The sequence below is a fragment of the Panulirus ornatus genome, chromosome 11 (assembly GCF_036320965.1).
Source record: "Panulirus ornatus isolate Po-2019 chromosome 11, ASM3632096v1, whole genome shotgun sequence".
In the NCBI taxonomy this organism is placed as follows: domain Eukaryota; kingdom Metazoa; phylum Arthropoda; class Malacostraca; order Decapoda; family Palinuridae; genus Panulirus; species Panulirus ornatus.
The window spans coordinates 31195075-31214202 of record NC_092234.1 but is presented as its reverse complement, the minus strand read 5'-3'; the positions used below and the strand labels follow the sequence as shown (position 1 = coordinate 31214202).

At 44.2% G+C, this 19128-nt stretch overlaps 1 protein-coding gene across 1 annotated transcript in view; it reads left to right on the top strand.

The window, feature by feature from the left end:
- LOC139751384 (protein-L-histidine N-pros-methyltransferase-like) overlaps positions 1-19128 on the top strand; it is a 770810-nt gene that overhangs the window by 19466 nt on the left and 732216 nt on the right. The gene's annotated exons all lie outside the window — the stretch shown is intronic.

Sequence of the window (19128 nt, the reverse complement as noted above, 5' to 3'; positions counted from 1 at the left end):
AGCTTACAGACGTCTTGATCATGTCTTTGTGTTTGTATCTGAAGGTTTGTGAAGTATTTAGCCTCGTGTGATTCGCTGGGTTCAACGATTTTTTTTTCTAAGGTGGGTTATTTGTTGGACAAGTTAGGATGTTTATGGCAAAGATCTTTTCTCAGGTTGGTCGCTGCAGCTTAGATCCTCTTGTGGTGAGTGAGGTGTGTGTGTGTGTGTTGAGTGAGTGAGTGAAAGAGTGAGTGTGTATCATTACTATTTATGTGTTACGGGGGGATAGTTTTGCACTCGCGTTGCCCCCATCTCTTAACCTTGAATATACTTACCATGTCTTTACTCTTAGTTTGTGTGTTCGGTTTCCACGCTCAGGATTCGAACCCATCCCCGTCCAGACCCGGGCTGGCCCGTGCTGACTCTTGGTCAGCAACGCCAACCACTCCACCACGGAGACCCTTGTGTGTGTGTGTGTGTGTGTGTGTGTGTGTGTGTGTGTGTGTGTGTGACAAATGAATTGTTATGGCATTGTCTTAATGCATGTTCCTTCGTTGCATAAGCGTTTTTTGTGTTTTTTGTTTTTTATCAGTGAATACGATAGATCCACAACTCCACCTTACATTTGGTCTTGCTTGGTGGGAATTCCCAGTCTTCCCCTCTCATTCTGGGACCGTCATCGCCACCGCTGATGTCACAGGCGTCGTCATAGACGTACATCGTCATTGACGTGCTGGCCACCTACCTGATCCAGACTTCCTGTAAACCAAACACATCCAGGAAGATTTACGGCGAGACATTCAGTCTTGTGAGCCCGACTGGCTCCTGGGGTTACGGATGAAGGATGAACCTTCCAGCAGCATCTGGCAAGCTATCTTGATTCATAATATGGCGAGGAAAACGGATATATATATATACATATATATATATATATATATATATATATATATATATATATAGAGAGAGAGAGAGAGAGAGAGAGAGAGAGAGAGAGAGAGAGTTTTTCAGTAATATATATGTCGTTATTGATATGAATTCCTTACTTACATACACGTGATCGTTAGCTATTAAGCCCAACACGTACCCATATACACATACATAGAGGCGTTATTGCCCTTTGTTATTACATAGAGGCGTTATTACTCGTTGTTATTATTATTAACGAGCTTCTGTCTGTTGATGGACGACATCCTGGAAGACCCCAAGGCACCTGTGGATTCATGAATACGACACAGGATATGCTGTCGATATTCAGTAGATATTGGGCTCGCCAATTTACGCTGATCTTGGTAGTGTATTTTGAGACAAAGACTTCTTTGACCACGGGTAGGAGACTCTGCCGACGCAGGAGTACCGGTATGAAGGAAGAGCTGTGCTCTCTGGCAGTTTTGACCTCAGTACAAGTAGCGTTGGTAACAGGGAGATCTTCGTGCCAGCAACAGTAACAGCCTAACAGGAGCACCGATGCAGGCAACAGGAGCAGCAGTAACATAAGCAGCAGGAGCAGCAGTAACACCAGCAGCATGAGCAGCAGTAACACCAGCAGCATGAGCAGCAGTAAAATCAACAGCATGAGCAGCGGTAACACCAGCAGCATGAGCAGCAGTAACACCAGCAGCATGAGCAGCAGTAACACCAGCAGCATGAGCAGCAGTAACACCAGCAGCATGAGCAGCAGTAACACCAGCAGCATGAGCAGCAGTAACACCAGCAGCATGAGCAGCAGTAACACCAGCAGCAGGAGCAGCAGTAACATCAGCAGCATGAGCAGCAGCAGGAGCAGCAGTAACACCAGCAGCAGGAGCAGCAGTAACACCAGCAGCAGGAGCAGCAGTAACATCAGCAGCAGGAGCAGCAGCAGGAGCAGCGGGAGACTGAGCTGGGACAAGAGACAGTCACGGTGGGAGGCAACAAATCACAACCAGGTATTATAATGATCAACGTTAATGACTGCCTCTCAAGGTGAGGTGTCCGGGACTGCTCCCGCTTTCCTTTACCTCGCTCATTGACGTATTGGCCTCCCTCTCTCCCTCCCCATCCCTCCCTCCCTCCCTCCTGACATGGCTGTGGTCGAGCTAATGTGCTTGGGATTAGGTACAGAAAAAAAAAAAGTGCTTTTGAATTCATATTCGTGATTGATTGATACCGTGCATGTACTTGTGTTTAAAGACTAGAATTAGGAAGGAATTTTTGGTTCTCTTTGATTAATTTCTTTAAAACGTTTGGTAAAATAGATATATGATCAGACGTCATCTTACGATTTTAGTTTTTAAATGATTTTTTTTATTTCGTTCATGACCGTGACGCATTCACGTGCCGACCAAGGTCCAGTGCATAGGTTCGAATCCTGATTGCGGCAGTGTACAGTCAACACAGCTGTTCATCCATCTCTAGGGGTCACTTAGTAAAATGGGTATCTAACTCAGTTTGGTAAAGTGTTAGAAAGAAAAAAGCTGAGAGTAAATGTGAATAAGAGCAAAGTTATTAGATTAGGTTCATTAGGGATGAGGGACAAGTTGATTGGGAGATAAGTTTGAATGGAGAAAAAATGGAGGAAGTGAAGTGTGTTGCATATCTTGGAGTGGATTTATCAGCGGATGGAACCATGGAAGCGGAAGTGAGTCACAGGGTGGGGGAGGGGGCGAAGGTTCTGAGAGCGTTGAAGAATGTGTGGAAGGCGAAAACGTTATCTCGGAGAGCAAAAATGGGTATGTTTGAAGGAATAGTGGTTCCAACAATGTTATATGGTTGCGAGGCGTGGGCTATAGATAAGGTTGTGCGGAGGAGGCCACGTGGATGTATTGGAAATGAGATGTTCGAGGACAATATGTGGTGTGAGGTGGTTTGATAGAGTAAGCAATGAAAGGGTAAGAAAGATGTGTGGTAATAAAAAGAGTTTGGTTGAGAGAGCAGAAGAGGGTGTATTGAAATGGTTTGGTCACATGGAGAGAATGAGTGAGGAAAGATTGACAAAGAGGATATATGTGTCAGAGGTGGAGGGAACGAGGAGTGGGAGACCAAATTGGAGTCGGAAGGATGGAGTGAAAAAGGTTTTGAGCGATCGAGGCCTGAACATACAGGAGGGTGAAAGGCGTGCAAGGAATAGAGTGAATTGGAACGATGTGGTATACCGGGGTCGACGTGCTGGAAGTGGATTGAATCGGGCTATGTGAAGCGTCTGGGGTAAACCATGGAAAGATTTATAGACCCTGGATGTGGAAATGGCGCTGTTGTTTAGGTGCATTACACATGACAACTAGAGACTGAGTGTGAACGAATGTGGCCTTTCTTGTCTTTTCCTAGCGCTACTTCGCACGCGCGTGGGGAGGGTGGTGGTGTTTCACGTGTGGCGAAGTGGCGACGGGAATGGATGAAGGCAGCAAGTATGAGTATGTACATGTATATATATGTATGTGTCTGTGTATGTATATGTATGTATACGTTGAAATGTATAGGTATGTATATGTGCGTATGTGGGTGTTTATGTATATGCATGTGTATGTGAATGGGTTTGCCCATTCTTTCGTCTGTTTCCTTGCGCTACCTCACTAACGCGGGAGACAGCGACTAAGTGTAATATATATTATATATATATATATATATATATATATATATATATATATATATATATATATATGTATATATATATATATATATATATATATATATATATATATATATATATATATATATATATATATGAGATGACCTCGATTCATTTACTCGTGTCGCCTCAACTAAAACATTAAAAAAGCAAAAAATAGTGAATCCTTTGGAATAAATCTCAGGTGTGTGTGTGTATGTGTGTGTGTGTGTGTGTGTTTGTGTGGGTCAGGTGTGTGACGGCCTGTGTTTCATTGCATGTTGTGGTGAACCTCATCGAGCCGCACATGAGGCAGGTCTTGCCCTGCCTCCTCCTCATGACTGAGGTTTGACTCAGCACCAGTCAACATCTGGTTCACTCTGCCCTGAGGCTTTGCCTGTCCAGCCGTTCGTCAACACCCCGTAAACATATTTCCTTTTGGACATCTGAACCAGTTTGAACGAAACCTTGTGGCAATGCTGTGTGAGTATTAGGTGCCTCCACTGTACAAATCCCATAAAATCGAATCTTTTGGTACATTGTGGTTATATATTGAATGAAACATTTAAGAACTCAAGTGCAAGATGAACACACCTATTGATATTGAATATTTCGTTCAAAACCACATCTGTTCATTTTGGGATAATATAACAAGATTAAAGTTCAATACGGATTATTGGAAAGTGAACAGATGTTGTGGAGTCGCTGTTCTTCAGTGTCTTGGAGGGAACGAAGGCGACTGACGAGTATATATTGTCACACTGGAGGTGTGAACACGTCTTTTCCTTATGTCTGTATTCAGTCTGGTTCTCTCGTACATCTTACGGATGCTGGGTTTTTCGTCTCTTTCTCTCACTTCCCAGCTCTGAACAACTTTTTTTCCTTGATATTTTTGTATATAATGTTATCTAGGACACATGCAACGTGCGTCCATGCATTAACCTCTAGTTACGGAAATTTGAGAAATATACGTGTGTGTGTGTGTGTGTGTGTGTGTGTGTGTGTGTGTGTGTGTGTGTGTGTCTGTTTGTCTGTCTGTTTGTATGTCTGTATTAACTATTTGTACTATACGGGGTAGGGTTTTGCACTCGTAGAGCCCCACGTCTTAAACTAGGGTCGTAATATATGTCCGTCCGTCTTTATTGTCTCTCTGTATGTATGTGTGTTTGTGTATATCTGTGCGACATACTCATCCTTGTCTCCACCATCGAAATGCAGTTATGAAATGTGTCAAAAGTGGCCAGTTGACGACTGTTCCGTTGTTGTTGTTGTTGTTGTTGTACTCAAAGAGTCACGGTATTAAGGACTTAGGAGAGCGCTCTTGATCTCTTACGTAGGACATCGTTTGTGAAGATTATATAAATACTTTAAACACATTGGATCTGTCATCTCCCTCACGCAGACTTCAGTGGCGGCCCGAGGCTCGCTTCTGGGCAAGGGAGTCAATTTGGGTCCCGTAGAGCCATTTGATGATGATATATATATATATATATATATATATATATATATATATATATATATATATATATATATATATGTAGGTATGTATATTTGCGTGTGTGGACGTATGTATATACATGTGTATGGGGGTGGGTTGGGCCATTTCTTTCGTCTGTTTCCTTGCGCTACCTCGCAAACGCGGGAGACAGCGGTAAAAAAAAAAAAGGAAAAAAAAAAAAAAATATATATATATATATATATATATATATATATATATATATATATATATATATATATATCTATAAGAAAGTCGAACATTTTCGATTTCGTGTTCATTTTGATCTGTCCATGAAACTGGGAGATGAATGTATCTGAATACGGTATTAATGTTACGAATACTAGACATTAACTCGTACGGTGCAAAAGATACAAAACTCTCTCTCTCTCTCTCTCTCTCTCTCTCTCTCTCTCTCTCTCTCTCTCTCTCTAGTGTAGGGAGTCCTGAGAGGGGTTGGCCCGGCATGCCACCCTCGCTTCCTTTAAGGCCACGACTACAGACAGACAACAGTTCTAACTCCGGAACGCTGGAGTCTGTTTCTTGTTGTGACAGCCGATGTAAAACACAGAGGAAGCCCCACACGAAAAGATGTGTGGACAACTCTATATATATCCACCACACTGTCATATGCAGTCAGAGCCAGTCACGTTCACACACACACACACACACACACACACACACACACACACATACGCACACACACACACACACGTCCTTCAGACACCTTAGGTATGAAGTCCTTGTAGATTTACATGTCATGTATACCTACACTGATGTGAGCCCAGGTTCCAGTAGAAATCGCCATCGAAGTTATACATCCGTCTTCAAGGATGACAACAATAATTACATTCATTATTTAATTATATTAAGTATCTTTATTTTTCTTTCGTTGAAGCTTGGTTGATTCTTTGAAAGTATAAGTGTTTATATATTTTTATTGTAATCCCTTCGAGAGGTTTCAACGTCACCCCGTTCAGCTAATCCTTGCGTGTAGGTGGACGTCATGCGCAGCTTAAGTCAGGAGGGGAAGGAATCAATATAAGATTTTTTTTTCCTCCTTCCATTATGGTTGGATTGTGTGTGTGACATGTGAAGATCAGCTGACCGACACTGCTTGACCACGCCTCTCCACTGGCGTGGTGAGGGGGGGATGATGGCGGTGTGGTGGAGTGTTGGTGGTGACGGTATAGGCAGTGGTGGTGGTGTGTTGGTGATGGTGGTGGTGATGGTGGTGTTGGTGATGGATGGTGGTGATAATCTAGACTCCTGTGGTTGTGGCAGTGTTGCTGTCGGGTCGGGTTGTAACCCAAGGTGGCTGTGTTGGTTGTGGTGATTGTGGTGGTGATGACAGCGGTGTGGGTACTTCTGCTGGCGTAGGATGGTGGTAGTTTTATTGGCGGTGGCAGGTGAGTAGTAGACCTCCGTGGAGAGAGAGAGAGAGAGAGAGAGAAGGGGGAGGGGGTGAGGAAGGAGAGGCGTCAGGAAAGGTTTACGTACTACAGGAGGAGTGTAGGTGCTTACGTAATGGACGTCTGTAGAGAGTTGTGTAAGGGAGTTTTTTTTTGTTTTTTTTTGTTAGCAATGTTTGCGTGAGGGGTTATGCAACGGCTTCTGTAGGGGGAGGTGGGGGGGGGGGGGGGTATGTCTTCCGTTAGCGTCTTTCTGTGTCGATGGTTGGCGTATGGGGAGTCCCCTGTGTGCTGGATGTTTATGCAGGTAAAGTTGGTCGGTCGTTAACAGACTGGAGGAGGAGGAGGAGGGAAGGAGGTAGGAGTGTTGTACGGAGGTGCTAGGGAACCGACAGGAGGTGTCCTGTAGGTGCGTGCTGACGGAGGAGGTGGAGGTGGTGTCGTAAGCTTTATAACGGAAGGGGGGGGGGGGTGGGGTTTGCCCGCACCTGTTGCGCGTGTAGGGAAGATAACCACGAGGGGCCAAAATGACATGTCACATTACAGGCGGTGCTTGCAAGAAGGGTCGGCCCTCGTAATATCAGGTCTCGTGATAACTTCGCATGAGTGTGATGGTTAGTGATGGAGGGGGGAGGGAAGGGAAGGGGGAGGGAGGAGGGGGCATGTTAGCTTTGTGTTGGGGGAGTGAGGGGTTGGGTGTGAGGGAGGCGAGTCGTGAGGGAGGGGATGGGGTGCTTGCTTGGTTTTTGGTTCCTCGTGAGTGTGTTCGTTGCTGTGGTATACCTGACTGAGGCGTAGGTATGGACGGACGAGGAGGATTCCAACCCAGCACTACCGCGAGGCACGTGGGTACGGCTGGGTTCCACTCCTCCTCGCCCATAGATAATTCGTTATGTATTCCGTGTGCAAGGGGAACACCAGTGTAAAGCTCCCTACCCTTAACGCCCAATTAGTAATCACACACACACACACACACACACACACACACACACACACACTTGGACTTCCGTGGTGCAGTGCTTCGCGCCTGTACCTGCCGGAGTTCGAGTCCTGGGAGCAGCACACTGCCCTCATACAACCCAGGTGTTCATCCTCCCCTTTGGGGCTGGTCGACAAATGAGTACCTGGTTTAAGCTGTCTTGTGTGTGTGTGTGTGTGTGTGTGTACATAAGAGTAAAGGCATTGTGCTTATACGGGTTAAGAGAGTAAAAACTTTCTCCCTAAAACACAGAAATGATAGTCACAGGAAAATCACTCGCGTTTCTCATTATATGCTGTAAAGCCAACTTGATGGTCGCCGTATTATTGCAACAACAATCTCAAGGTTTGTTGTCGTTCGTATTTTGTCCAGCGGGGGCGTCTAGCCTTCCCCAGGTCACAAGTGACTCCCCAGGAGTGCCTCGTGTCACACACTTCTAGCCACACTCCGTTAACCTAACCTAACCTACCCCAAGCTACTGAAATTTACCCCCATGCCGTTTGAGGTACCCTCTAGACCCCCCCAGAGTTACCGTGTGATGGCTAAAGTTACCCCTTAGCCGATCTACATGAAGATATCTCCTAACTACCCCTTTCATCTCCGACCAACCCTTGGCTGACTTCGACCTACCCGTAGCCACTTCGATCTACCCTTAACCAGCCCGATTTACCTCCCAGTCTGTTGCCACCTAACCCCAAGCTATCCTTTCCAATACCAAGCAGCCCTGACCTGCCTTTAGTTAACTGGACTAACCCTTACTTACTCTGCAGTGCACTTAACCCCCGACTCCCCCACCTCCCACCATCGCTCCAGACAACTCCACCTCCCTCCCCCTAGAGCGTGCCAGCGGGGGCTTAGCGCTGGGCAGTTCCAGGAACTGTCCCGCTGGAGGCACTAATTACACGCTCACTTAATTATTCACTGATATTGCCGGTGGCAGTGTGTCGTGGCGGTGTCACGCCGCTAATACCCGCTGTACCATGATTTACCACTTCACCACCTCATGCCAGGCCCGCACGCCACCCTCATTAATTGCTGGGTTGTGGGTTCAATACTTGGATGGTTCATGGAAGGGTAATTGCCGTCTTGCGAGTGGAAGGAAGGGAGGAAGAGCAGGTAGTCGGGATGGGTCTTGTCTCCAGTTGACTACGAGTAATGCTCTCGAACCCATACCATTGTACATGGGTTTAAGAAATTCGATTAAGTCTGATTTTGTACTGAGGTGAGGAATACGAAGCCGAAATGTGGGTTGCGGAAGTGATTTGAACGCGACAAGAGGGTGATCTCTCCCTTTCTCTCTCTTTCCCTCTCTTTCTCAGCGTCGAAAATCCCCGATCGTAGACGGGAGTTTTTACCTTGGCCAGGCCTGAAATGACACATGGAGGGAGGTGAGGAGACTCATTTTGGAGGTCACACAGCCAAGGTAAGCAGAGGTGGTGGATGGCAGGAGAGACCAGACCTTGACTGGAAGTAAAAATGGAGGGACAGGTGAGTGAGTCGCTCATATCGCTAACGACGTGGCAAGAATAAAGAATACTTCAGGCGAAAACAAGATTTTTTTGTTTATATAAGACCGTAAACTGTATCAAGTAGAAAAGGAATTGAGTACTCTTACAGCAATATATATATATATATATATATATATATATATATATATATATATATATATATATATATATAAATGCGAACAAAGTAGGTATGAACGCGCACCTTCATAGAACATACAAATCTCTAACAGCCAGGATCGAACCCGGGACCCCCTGTGCAACAGGCGAGAGCGATCATAGCCTAGTGGTAGCGCTCCCGCCTGTTGCGCAGGGGTCCCGGGTTCGGTCCTGGATGTTGGAGGTTCGTACGATGCATATGCATATATATATATATATATATATATATATATATATGTATATGTATATATTTATAGAAGAGATAGGATCTTCGAAAGTAAGACGAATTATAAGGAAAAACAGTTTACTCAAGAGAGAGAAGCAGACGGAATTTTAGAAGTAAAAGTTGAAAATATAGAGGAAGCTAAATCAGTTTGAATATTTCTTTTAAAGTTAAACCCACTGACGAGCGTGACGTAGAATCACACACGTTAGCGAATGAAAGAATAAACACGAAAATGTTCTTTTTTTTTTCATCATTAATTTGACTTGAAAACATTTTATGTTTTGGTAATATCCGGCGAGAATTACAAGAACACACGAAGACAGAAACAAAACATTAGAGTGAAAACAAAAGTAATAAAGGATATGAAAGAGAATTAAACATTTTATGTATACACGTCTGAGGAGCTTGAAAGGTGGAATGAAAGTCAAAATGACACATTAAACAACAATTTGCAGTTCGTAAATGTGTCGTTCGTGTGTTAAGGACAGTGCGAATCTTGAGCACGACGGTACGAATATTGGATCAGGCCCTTTGAGATTACTCTTGTGTATCAGGCCTTTGAAATCAACCTTGAGTACCAGGCCCTTTGACTTGACTTTTGTGTATCAGGTCCTTTGAAATGACCTTTGAGTATCAGGCCCTTGACATGACCCTTGAGGATTAGGCCCTTGATATGACCCTTGAGGATTAGGCCCTTGGCATGACCCTTAAATATCAGGCCCCTGACATGACCCTTGAGGATTAGCTCACTGGCCAGGCTATCCATTCTAACCCAGAGTTGGAAGACCGTCATGCTTCAGAGAGTTATAGTGTGTTGGTTCCTCCCGTTGCAGAGTCTGGTCTGTTTAAGTCATGTCTCCTTCTGTTGAAATACTGGTGTATAGCGTGTGAAGCAGAGTGATGGCGCAAACGTTCCCGCAAGTTGTTCCTGTGATAGGATAATGTTGCAAACAAAATTCTAAGGTCATAACCATCGCAGGTAATATAGAGGGGAGGGGAAAGATTAGAGATTGTATAGAAAATCAGAAGCAATTTAATATAATTTTGTATGCTTCTAAATCGGCGAGTGTAGAGGGCTAAGAAACAATGTGGGTGTAGATGGCCGAGGCACAAAAGTCTTCTCCTTAAATCACTCACGTTAAATAAAAGAATTTCGCATTACCTTTGAATACTGACTACCTCACCTCATCTTACTTCATTTTAGTGAATAAAACATGAAGATTACGATGCACTTCCTCATTTCCATCTCCGATATGAGGTTTAGGTCATGTGGGACGTTCGCTGGAGTATCGTTTTTTCCCGCTCAAAGTCAAGATAATGAAAGAACCACCTCGCGGGGGAGGTTGAATCCCCGCGCACAAAAACAGTAGCGAGTGAGTCAACATTTGATCGATTACATGGTTCATTACTCGAAAGAATACAGAGATTACACGTTAAGGCAAACGTGTGGAGCCGCGTGGAAGAAATCTTTTCTGGTGGAGTGTAAACTGAATTAAAAGACTATTAGAAAAAAATGATGTTACTGGAAGGTATTTGATACATCGCCTGGCCCAACATCGCAAGAATTGAACTCTCTCAGACTTGAATTTAAAGCGAGTCACTTTTTTTTTTATCATTTGAATAGAAGTGAAAACAGTAATGGTAGAAAAACATGCGTATCGTAGATCATGGAATTTACTATAATGAAGACGATTCGAACGTGTTCTTGGAACCCGCAGAAACGATGAACTTATCCTCAGGTATTGGAGAGGACTGGTGATGCACACACACACACACACACACACACACACACACACACCCGTACACGCGCGCGCGCGAGCAACACCAATAACTTGAGACGAGACTTCTACCTCGCCTTTCACCGAATCCACCCGATGCTTTCTCAAACTCGGGACCTTGGGTTCGAAACTATCCACATGTACCGTTTGCCACACGCCAGCAAGGACATCCGGTGCTGTCAGGTCTCCCTCATGCAAGTCAGTTGTGGATCCTTCAGCGCGTTTTTGAAGTAAAAATTAATGTTCCTCGCAACTTTACTTAAACATTTGTAGATACGTCAGGGTCTTGGCTGAATCACGTCAGCACCTTTGATGTGAAGGTCTTACTAACTGGTTATCTCCTCCACAGTGGACAGAACGGCTGTAAAACAGTCGCTTCCACTGTAAAATAACAGAAGTTTAAAGAACTGTGTGTGGTATAAGGCTATCACTGAGATGTGGTCCTGATAGATAACTGGGCAAAAGATTCACTCGTGATTTCGAATCTTAAGATGAAACTTTGAATCCCTTGAGATGGACTATTATACCATGGGTTTTTCACTGACCAAATTCGGGTTAAGTTGTGCCTTCGTGTTCAAGGGTCGTACTGTCGTGCTCAAGGTATTGTAACGTCGTACTCAAGGGCCGTACCGTCGTGCTGAAGGCATTTTACCGTCGTGCTCAAGGGTCGTATCCTCGTGCTCAGGGATTGTACCGTCGTGTTCAAGGGTCGTACTTCATGTTCATTGACTGTACCGTCGTGTTCAAGGGTCATACCCCCATGTTCATTGACTGTACCGTCGTGTTCAAGGGTCATACCCCCATGTTCATTGACTGTACCGTCGTGTTCAAGGGTCATACCCCCATGTTCATTGACTGTACCGTCGTGTTCAAGGGTCATACCCCATGTTCATTGACTGTACCGTCGTGTTCAAGGGTCATACCCCCATGTTCATTGACTGTACCGTCGTGTTCAAGGGTCATACCCCCATGTTCATTGACTGTACCGTCGGGTTCAAGGGTCATACCCCCATGTTCATTGACTGTACCGTCGTGTTCAAGGGTCATACCCCCATGTTCATTGACTGTACCGTCGGGTTCAAGGGTCATACCCCCATGTTCATTGACTGTACCGTCGTGTTCAAGGGTCATACCCTCATGTTCATTGACTGTACCGTCGTGTTCAAGGGTCATACCCTCATGTTCATTGACTGTACCGTCGTGTTCAAGGGTCATACCCTCATGTTCATTGACTGTACAGTCCTTCTCATACAGTTGACTTGAAGGATTGTGTCATTTTCAGAGACCATCGCTAGCTCAGGTTGTCTTGGGGGCGGGATGAGGTTCGCTCTGGTCTGTTGGGGCTTCGAGTCTCCCTCATCCTCTGTCCGATCTCTCGGCGTCAGCAGTTTCGTCAGAAGCACTTCAACAGCAGTGCAACAGCAACAGGCGACAAGATAATGCATAATTACTGATGATGATAATGATGTAATGCGTGTATAAAGCTTTTTCAACTTTCTGCTGTCGTGTTGATTATTCAAATTTCTGCTGTCGTGTTGATCATTCTGGGAAATTGAGAGCAATAGCGAACCTGATTATTCTGTTATCAGTGGGATTATTATTATTGTTATTATTATTATTATTATTATTATTATTGTTATTATTAGTATCGTTATTTGTGGTTGTCATTCCCTCTTTTATTTTCTTCCTCTCCCCTTCCTCCTATTCTTCCTTATCCTCCGCTTCCTTCTACTGTCCCCTAAGCATAAGTGAACACGCTGGCCTCGGAAGTGACTGCATCGCACTTGTGATTTGACGTGCTTAAAACGGAGCACCGGGAGGATTATAGCAAACGTGTGTTCATTAGGCGCGGAATACTTCTAAAAGAACAAAGTACTTGTAAAGTGGGCTCGGGTTACTTAATAGCTTATCTGCAACATTTATCGTATATTAGGCACGTTGCATGTAACAGCTTATCTGTACCACTTACCGTATAGTAGGTACGGTGTATATGAAAGCTTATCCGTACCTCTTTATATGTAGGAGAGACAGAGCGCGTACAGCTTATCTGCATCACTTAGGATAGGCATGCATGACTTAAGTCTTGCCAGTACCACTTTTAAAAGACGACTTGGTGTACTTGCCGTCATTATCTTGTACTTAAGGACATGGGTCAAGCGAAAGGGAAGTGGAAGTACTTAAAGTGGATGACGGTAATCTTGTGAATGTATTTATTACCTTATACCATTCATCATTGTGGTCCTAGTAATGGGTAAGTGGCTCTTGTAATGAACATAGTGAACTTATATTGAGCATGGGAACACATTATAGTAGGTTTGAGTATACATTATAGTGGGCATGACTACACATTATAGAAAGCATGGGTCAACATTTTTTGTAAGTTTGGGTATACATTATTAGGAGCATGGGCATGCATTAAAGTGAGCATGAATACATCATATAGTTAGCATGGAGACACATTATAGTAAGCATGGATGCACACTATTGTAAACCTAGGTAAACATTATAGTAGCTATGGATACACATTTTAGTAAGCATAGATGCACATTACTGTATAGTCAGCATGTATGCATATTATAGCCAGCATGTATACATATTATAGTCAGCATGTATACATGTTATAGTCAGCATGTATACATATTATAGTCAGCATGTATACATGTTATAGTCAGCATGTATACATATTATAGTAAGCACAAGGAACATTTGTCTTGACCAGAGCACACATAAGTAGTTGTTAGGAGGAGGGGTTAGAAGGAAGGGAGGTTGGGGGGGGGGGTAATCATTGTCAGGGGAGTGGCTTGTTAGAAAACGATGAGAAAAAGGGGAGGATGAAGGAGGAGGGGGGTAATTAGTAAGTCATGGGGGTAATTAGTAAGTTATGATTTTTCTCGTAATTGATATCGATATCCTCTGGTAAGCTTTGATATCTTACTTTAGCTTTTGGATAGTGTGCTGTAATGCTGTATTTCACTGTATTACTGTTTGTAATTTTTCTCTTTATCTTTTCATTAATTAGCTGTAATATATCACTGTATAGCTTTGCATGATAAGGTCTAATGTTTCACGTTGTAGCTTTTTTTTCAAGCTGAACTAATTAACTTTAGCCTTTCATGTAGTTAGCTGTGCTATTTTAATGTTGAAGTTTCCACAAGTAAGCTGTGCCATTTCAGTTTAGCTTTCCATTAGTTAACTCTAATACCTCACTTCTTAGCTTTCCAATCGTGCAAGGTTTTTTTTTCTTTTTTTACCATATACGTGTATTTTTTTCTTCATGTGATTTCTTAGCACACAGTTTAGCTATCCATTCGTGAGCGTAGGAGTGTCTTAATTCACTTGATTAGCTTTCCTGCTATACAAGACGAGATGTACGTAACTCCTGCTGTCACCTTCTTGTACTGTAAGATTTCGTTGTTCAGTTTCAGCTGTTTCGTCCGAAGATCCCAAGTTATTGCCACTGTTATCTTGAATTTCGACTCGACATTTATCTAAGGTTTTTTTTTATGGGTTTCGTTTTTGAATTGTTTTTCCACATTCCTGGAAATTTGCAGCAGATCTTCTGTTCCCATCTGGTTGTGAGACCAGTGCATCGTGTGAGATCCGCAAATTGCATATCATCCCTGTAAAATTTGTACATATTTATTTTTTTTCTTAATTGTAAGACTAGGAAATTATTGATACATGACGGGAAGTGTGACAGTTGAAAAAAAAAATGATACTTTGATGTGTTTATCGCATAATTGTATATTCATTTTAAAATATAGATGTTTCTTTTTCTACTATAAATGTTTATCTTAATAGGCTGCTTAGAATTAGCATATACACAGCAGCATTCCTCATGGAAACGTAATACCAGTCTTTCAGTACCTGCCAGGATGGAGAGTGATTTTACGTTCTTTGTTCTCTTTCTCCCTCGGTGTTCTGCTGAGTGGGTGGGGATAACACGAGAGAACAAGACACATGGATGATGAACTCAAGCCTTCAATATCATCGCGTACGAACAATATTACCAGCGACGGTTGGGGGAGGAAAGAAGAGGTGGGAGGGAGTAAGTTCCCTCCTTGTGAGATGAGCGTTGGTGCACTGTGGTCGAGAACCATGACATTATACAGAGAAATTGGGATGAAAAGAGAAGGGAATATCTCTGGCCAGGGGGAGGTGGGAGGGAGGGGGTGTGGAGCCAACACAAACAGGCAAATATTTACGGCTTCTGCAAATTTTCCGGAATCGCCATGAACATGCAGCTCGCAGAAGCTTAAGATAAATATATAAATCGGCAGAGCAGAAAGCCATTTTTGGTAATTATAGCGAGGCCGGCGTGACAAATGGCGGCTGTAATAGTTCAGGGAAGCCAGTGACAACATACTCTCCACGCTTGCACCGGCCATATTTCACTCTCCTTAATGTGCTTCCCGTTACAGTTATTACCGAGTGGTGACGCTGCTGCTATTGCTGCTCCACTGGCTGCAGTGTCCACCTTGACTGGCTACATCGTCCACTTTCACTCGCTGCAGCGTCCTCCTTCACTCGCTACAGCGTCCACCTTCACTCGCTACAGCGTCCACCTTCACTCGCTACAGCGTCCACCTTCACTCGCTACAGCGTCCACCTTCACTCGCTACAGCGTCCACCTTCACTCGCTACATCGTCCACCTTCACTCGCGACAGCGTCCACCTTCACTCGCTACAGCGTCCACCTTCACTCGCTACAGCGTCCACCTTCACTCGCTACAGCGTCCACCTTCACTCGCTACAGCGTCCACCTTCACTCGCTACAGCGTCCACCTTCACTCGCCACAGCGTCCACCTTCACTCGCTACAGCGTCCACCTTCACTCGCTACAGCGTCCACCTTCACTCGCTACATCGTCCACCTTCACTCGCTACAGCGTCCACCTTCACTCGCTACATCGTCCACCTTCACTCGCTACAGCGTCCACCTCGACAGGCCGCAGCGTCAGACCTTCGCTAGTCCACAGTTCACAGCGTCAGTCGCGTGACTTAGGCATTCCTTACATCACATTCGATATGAGTACTTTTTTCGTATTCTAGATTCAACTGTGATTACGATTGTAATTCATATCATTAAATTAGACCTGGTTGTAACGCTGACTGGTGTTCGTGGATCATATTCAAGAGGGAGGGAGGGGCTACTGTTATTAAACCCGACTCGGAGAATGAACGGTCCGTGCCCCTAAACCAGACTTGGTTTAGGATTCATGTTCTCAAACCAGACTTAATGGGTGGCTTATTGATTAAACCTGAGGGTATTGATTAAACCTTAGAGCTGATCGCTAGTCTGTAATCACACCTGGAGGTCTCCTTCTTCTCTGTAGATAAGGCGAAATACGGCAAGTGGCCAAATTCTTGTAGGAATGTAGGAATTCATTTCTCGCACAAGGTGCGGGAGGTAGGAGGAGGAGAAGAAGGGAGGGAGAGGAGAGGAGAAGAGAAGGAGAGGGAAGTAAGGAATGATAGACAGGGGCAAAGGAACAGGGGAGGCCAGAAAAAGGGAGTGATGAAAAAAGAAATGGATAAGCGAACAAAGAAGAAAAGGAGAGAAGGACATGGGAAAGCCAGATAACAGAAAACAAGATGTACGACGAGGTTATATGTGTGAAGGAAGGTGGTACTACTGTGAATTATTGTTCCATCAAGATGTGGACAAGAGATTGGAGCAAAAGGCGTCATCCTGCCCACCAATCCCCAGCAACACATCAGGACCGCCAGGATAACAACAATCATGAAACACTATGCAGTTCAGAGAGAATATACTACCATGGATATTTTGTAGGAAAGGATTATTGGAAAATACATTTTGATCTACGTACAGCTGCTGGATATTCTAGGAAGAGTCTTTTTCCTGCACGATGTATAAAAAAAAAAGAAATTGAAGTGTGTATATTATCTTGCTATTCTTGAAGAGGCGTGTTGTCTGATTACCAGTACCATAAACGTTTTTGGTCCAGTCGTTTTTTAAATGCAGTGATCGTCTTTGCTTTTAACTGTATCTGATGGTTGTTTATTCTGGCGCTCTGTAGCTCTTCTACTGCTGAAGAAACCTGCCGGTCATGTTTACACTACTCCTCTTTACCTTCATAATGGTCAGTGTATCTCTCTCTCTCTCTCTCTCTCTCTCTCTCTCTCTCTCTCTCTCTCTCTCTCTCTCTCTCTCTCTCTCAACGTGGAGAAGCATTCGAGGTCGTTATTTTGATGAGTTATATTACATATTTTCGGAATCAAAACCCCGTTTTTTTTTTTTTTTTCATACGGTTTCAATTTTGAGTGATGGAAGTAATTTTGTTGCTCCTCTTTGTATTCATTCTAGTTTTTCTTGGTAATTTAGAAGGTTTGGTGAGGAGAACTGAATAAGATATATTCCAGATTTGGTCTGACTAGGACGATGTAAAGAGTATAAAGCATTGTGTGTTTTGTATATGGTGTTTTTCAAGTTAGGAAGCTTGCATTTTTTTGAACATTTCTTTTAGGGTTTTAGGTCACTGACAGTTATTCCAAGGTCTTACATATATATATATATATATATATATATATATATATATATATATATATATATATATATATATATATATATGCGTATGAGTCCACGGAGAAATGAAACACGATCAGTTCCTAAGTGCACTTTCGTGTGATAATCACATCATCAGGGGAGATGCAAGAAATATAACAGTCGGTTGATATACAACGAGGAGACATTGTATTTTTATCACCAGAAATCATTACTTCGTATTTGTCTGCCATAAAGGGCGTTTACCACGTGTCTGACCACCCCATCAAATTGTATCAATCTTTCTTGAATTATTTGAAGTCTGTGGTTTGGGCTTTCGAAATCCGTGTCTTCAGTCAATTTCAAGAGTTCGCTGACGGCTCTCATCCCCACATAGCTGAAATGGATGATAAAGGGCATGAGGTCCTACGACTGGGCCAGGTGGTATCTCTCTTATCACACCATGCCCTTCGGATGCATCCACGTTGTCTGATACCACTGGTTGTTTTCTCTACCTGTGGGCCAGCCCGCGGTCCACATGCTTAATCGGTGACGTATTTCGTGAGCGAAGATAGGGGGGGTCACGAACCATGAAGGAGGAAGAGGAGGAGGAAAATGATGCGAGAAGAAGATAAGAAAACACAATAAACTATATCAGGGATGGGGAGAGAGAGAGAGAGAGAGAGAGAGAGGCAAGAGAGTTGGGAGGTGAAGGGAAGGGAAGAAATGGAGGGATGGGAGTAGGGGAAAGGATGGGGCACCGCGGGTAGGAGGGTATTGGATGGGGGGAAGAGGGTGGAGGAGAGGTTCTGGAGGCGTGAAGACAAACATGGAAGGGGAGGTGGGGTGAGGGAGGGAGGGAGGCAGCAGGTAGAGGTAAGCCAGAGGTAATTACACCTCCAGAAGCCGTGCGGATGAGGCAGATTATATTCGCCTTGGTTCGTTCCCTCCCTCCACTCCTCCCTCGTTCGCTGTGTTCTCGCTCAGTGTGTTTGTGTGTGTGTGTGTGTGTTTGTGTGTGTGTGTGTGCGTGTGTGTGTGTGTGTGTGTGTGTGTGTGTGTGTGTGTGTTTCTGGTTCCCTGAATTTCGTTCCCCGGGAGTTGCTTCGTGTGTTCTCGTTCCCTGGGTCTCGCTTGGTGTGTTCTCGTTCCCGCTATGTATGGTCTCGCTTTGTGTGTGTGTGTGTGTGTGTGTGTGTGTGTGTGTGTGTGTGTGATTTTCAGTCTCGGTTAGTGTGTTGTCGATCGGTGTTTTCTCGTTCCTTGGACTTCGCTCGGAGTGTCCTCGCCCATTGTCTTCTCGTTCCCTGGGTCTCGTTCACTTTTTCTCGCTCAGTGTCCTCTCGTTTTTCAGGTGTCGTTCTTTGGTTTTGCAATGCTCTCGTCCCTTGGGTCTCGCTTAATTTGTTCTCGTTCAGTGTTCTCTCGTTTCTTAGCGTTCGCTTTCTGGTTCTTGCGGTGTGTTCTCGTCCCCTGGGTCTTGCTCACTGTGTTCTCGCTCCCTG